The sequence below is a fragment of the Tupaia chinensis genome, unplaced genomic scaffold (assembly GCF_000334495.1).
Source record: "Tupaia chinensis unplaced genomic scaffold, TupChi_1.0 Scaffold143911_1, whole genome shotgun sequence".
In the NCBI taxonomy this organism is placed as follows: Eukaryota; Metazoa; Chordata; class Mammalia; order Scandentia; family Tupaiidae; genus Tupaia; species Tupaia belangeri.
The window spans coordinates 34544-38805 of record NW_006203762.1 but is presented as its reverse complement, the minus strand read 5'-3'; the positions used below and the strand labels follow the sequence as shown (position 1 = coordinate 38805).

Genomic DNA, 4262 nt, shown 5'->3' with positions numbered 1-4262 from the left:
GGGAAAACAGTATAGAAAGCAAACATAGATACCAGAGACAGTGTGGGAGGAGAGTGGGAGATGGCAGAGGGTAAGTGATAGGGAATCAAGGATGAGGAAAAAAAAGCAAAACATATAGAAAACAAGAAATGGAAAATTATTTATTGACAATAACATGTATGCTGATGTGCTTGATTGAGCCAATATACAGTGTACTCCAGATGGAAAATCTAATTTTGTATGTTGTCATGATGATGTACAGTGAATGAATGTAAATAAATATTTAAGTAAAAAAAATAAAAATAATAAAAATTTAAAACCATACTGTTGTTATAAAGTCACAAGCAAAATGATACAAAATTATATGAAATATTTTAAACATTATCTTTAAAATTCAGAATTTTGAAAATTTGAAAGTTGTTATCAACTGGCAAGAACTATGGAGTATGATCTAAAACTTTTTAAATGTAAAGTAAATAAATGTTTGTGGAAAAATGTAAAAACAAATAAATAAAAATAAACAAATTAAATTAAATTAAAAAAAATAAAATAAAAACTCACGCCGGGTGCATGCGTGTGCGTGCCCAAGATCCCAAGAGGAGAATGGAGGAGAAGGGATCGTGTTGTGACCATCTCCCTGGAGGGTGATTTCTCGCTTTCTGTCTCTATGTCTCTCTCTGTCTGGCTAGCACACGTGCCCTATAACGAAAATCTCTCCCCTTCAAAAAAAATAGTTTTACTGTTTTTGGTAAGTAACCTGAAAAATTTTTGTGTAGCTGTTCCTTGGCAATGTAATCACCAATCACCAGACCCCCACCCAGAGTCATGGGGACCATTAAAGATCTGGAGAGTACCCTTGTTATAGTCTAGTCAATGATAAATAAGAGGACATCCAGACATAGCTCAATTTATAGGAGTTTATTAAGCCGGCAGCATACAGCAGGACTCAGGTCTCTCAAAACCCCGCAGTGCCAGTACAAGGAGAATGGTGCTTATAAAGGCAAAGATCAGAAGATTTCCCCAGATGAGGTGATGATTACAAGGACAGAGTACAGTGGGCTTGGAAGAGTAGAGGGGTAGATTTTACAACCCTAAAAGCAAGCAGAAGCAGCAAAAGCACATCACAGAGGCAGAATAAGCAGGTAATCAGGTTACTTGTTTCTAAGGATATTGTTCCATTCCTGCCTAAACACAATGGCATCTCAATGGTCTCCATGGTTCTAGGCAAGGTCCAGGGACTAGAGATTTTATCTTAAGGTAACCAGGAGGAATGGGGTTTTAAGGACAATAAGAATGTTAATCATTCTTAGGCCAAAAGGAAATGGTGAGTTTGTAGTTATAGGAATCTAACAGTTTATAATGGGGGCACTCCTACAAGATGGAGTTGCACCTGTTTCACCCTAAAAAATGATCAACCTGCTTGATTTAGCTTCTGTAACTGCTTTTACATGGGAACCTCATTCCCTTTTCTCCTTACCCCCTCCTCAGTTTTCACTGTAGTCACCATATCAACCCAGAATTGATTATGAATTTTGCCTTTATAAGCACCCCTCTCCTTTCACTCAGAGTTGTGGGGTTTTGAGAGTCATGAGTCCCCCATATACCACCAGTTTAATCAATAAAATCCAATAAATGTGGCTATGTCTAGATGTCCTCTTATTTGTAGCTGATTAGACTATAACATTACTGCTATACAATACTTACTATAACAAAGTGACTGCTATAGTAAGGTTAACTTTCAAAGTTGTGAAGTCATGAATATGGGAGTCTATCATCATTGTTGTCCTTCCTGTGACTAAGGTTAAAAATTTTTGAGCACAACTACTTGAAAATAGAATCAGAGCTCAGATTCCAGGAGTTCTTTTTAAGCACAATACACTAATATAGTGCATTGTAGGTGTGAGTGCTTCCACAGCATCCTGTGTGGAAAACTTAATCCCTGATAAAACAGGATAGGAGGTGGGGCCTTGGGGGAAGAATTCAAGAGTTCCATGAGCATATCTTTTCCTATCATGCAAATAGTGTTTCAATTCTCAAGTCTGGTTTTTTAGGTTTGTTTTTGTTTTTGTTTTATCTCTTGAATACTTTGCATACAATCTCTACTGCCATTAAACTTTTTGTTGTGTCTTCCTTATTTTTGCTGAAGGTCACATGTGCTCACCAGAGACAGAGAGAGAAATAAATTGAGAAATCATTCCCCAAGGCAGGCGACCTTGCCACAATCCCCTCTCCTCCATGCTCTTCTTAGGATTTTGGAGATGCATGCACACACCTCGGACATGTTTCACAACTTACTGGGTCCAGGACTCAAATCATGCAATTGGCCATGTAGGATCCAGTTCCTTAACCTCTGTGCCACAAACTTTCTTTTAAAGCTTTATGGAATTAAATTAATTTCTGAAATGACTTCTGGATTTAGAAATGGCCATTTTAAATAAAATATTTTGCATACAAATACTATTAATATTTTTGTCATTTTGAAAAATTTATATCCTTCCATTAAAATGTAAAAGCCTTGGATTACATCTTTTGTTTTAATTTTCAAATTACTGCTTTATTTTACATACTACCCCTTTATCCTGACCATGTACTATTAATTAAAACAGCATGGTCCTCTGAACCTTCAGGGTGAAAATATGCAATTTCTTTCCTGAGATTACCAAGAGCTGATAGTGTATTTAGAAAATCTACCACAGAAGTCTACTCCTTTGCAATTAAAACAGTTTAACTGGACAAGAATAGGTTAAAAAGTAATACTATCAAAGGCTAGCAAATGACATGGTGGTTAAGTGCATTGGACTCCCACATGGCTGACCATGGTTCAAGTCCTGGACCTGGTGACTTGCTTTCTCACTTTCCCTATCTCTCTCTTTCTCTCTTTGTGTTTCTCTCTGGTCAAATTAAAATAATAATAATGATAATGAATAAAATGAAATCATTTTTTTAAAAAAGGCTATGCTCTATTAACTATTTAACAGGATTATTTAGAAAATCTGATAATTTAAACAGAAGTCATAATTCTCTCCCCTCAATTAAATGCCTTAAAAACTGTCACCAAGCTAACAAATTAGCATTATTAGCAAGAAAATTATTTTTCTGAAATCCTATAGTTTATATCTCAATTTGAAGTACCTTTCAAGAAGTTTTTATTTCATGTCTTAGTATGAAGATTAATTTTAATGTTCTTTATACCAATAACTTATAAGAGTAAATATTTAAACATACTAATATGCAAAAGCTTAAATTATGTCTTTTGTTAAAAAGACATTCTTTGGCCACAGTAGAAGTATATTCACATTAAAATAATAAAACTGGGAGGTTTCTGGGCCTGTGGGTTGTGCACCACTTCCTTTCTGTATGACATCTTAGCGAGGCTGTGGTGGCACTGCTGCTCTCGGGTTTTGCAATGCCACTCAAGGACGACAAGAAGAAAGATACCAGGAAGTTGGCCAAGGACAAAGACCCAGTGAACAAATCTGGAGGCAAGGCCAAAAACAAGAAGTGGTCCAAAGGCAAAGTCCAGGACAAGCTCAACAACTGGTCTTGTTTGACAAAGCTACATATGACAAATTCTGCAAGGAAGTTTCTGACTATAAGATCATAATCCGAGCTGTGGTCTAGGAGAGGCTGAAGATTCATGGTTCCCTGGCCAGGGCAGTGGCACTTCAGGAGCTTATTAAAGGATTTATCAAACTAGTTTCAAAGCACAGAATACAAGTAATTTACACCAGAAATACCAAGGGTAGAGATGCCCCGACTGCTAGTGAAGATGCATAAACAGACACAACCAACTGTAAATTTGGAAAAATCCAACTGTACATTTAGAAAAATTAAAATTTGTTAAACTCCAAAATAATAATAAAACTTACAACCTCTCAGATATGAGCAAAACATTGTCATGTCCACCTAAATTGATGATTTTTTTTTTCCTTCAAATGATCTTTTACTTCATTCCACTGACAAAAGGTGAAAGAAGCCTGAGACGAAAAAGTAAAATGGTGGTTCAACTGCCATACTAATTAAATAGTTCCAGTAATATAATTTTTCTATTTAATAACCTTGTATCAAACTTAACAAGTTTTAAACTGTGGGTTATTGAGTAGTAAATGAACTGTAGAGTTGGAAAAGGGAAACACTAAAGAGTGAGGAGAAAAGGAGGAAAATAGAGATTTAAATCAGCAAAGACATGATCCATGCGGATTTTTGTCATGTGTCTGTCTCTCACCTCACTGTTTGTGGTTCACTGTGCTCTCTGACAAAACTATTTCATGGGTCTGATACCA

General features: G+C 36.0%; 1 pseudogene; it reads left to right on the top strand.

The window, feature by feature from the left end:
- The window catches only part of LOC102486857 (ferritin heavy chain pseudogene), an 8695-nt pseudogene extending 5112 nt beyond the window's left edge, over nt 1–3583 (top strand).
- Nucleotides 3584–4262: the final 679 nt, after the last annotated feature.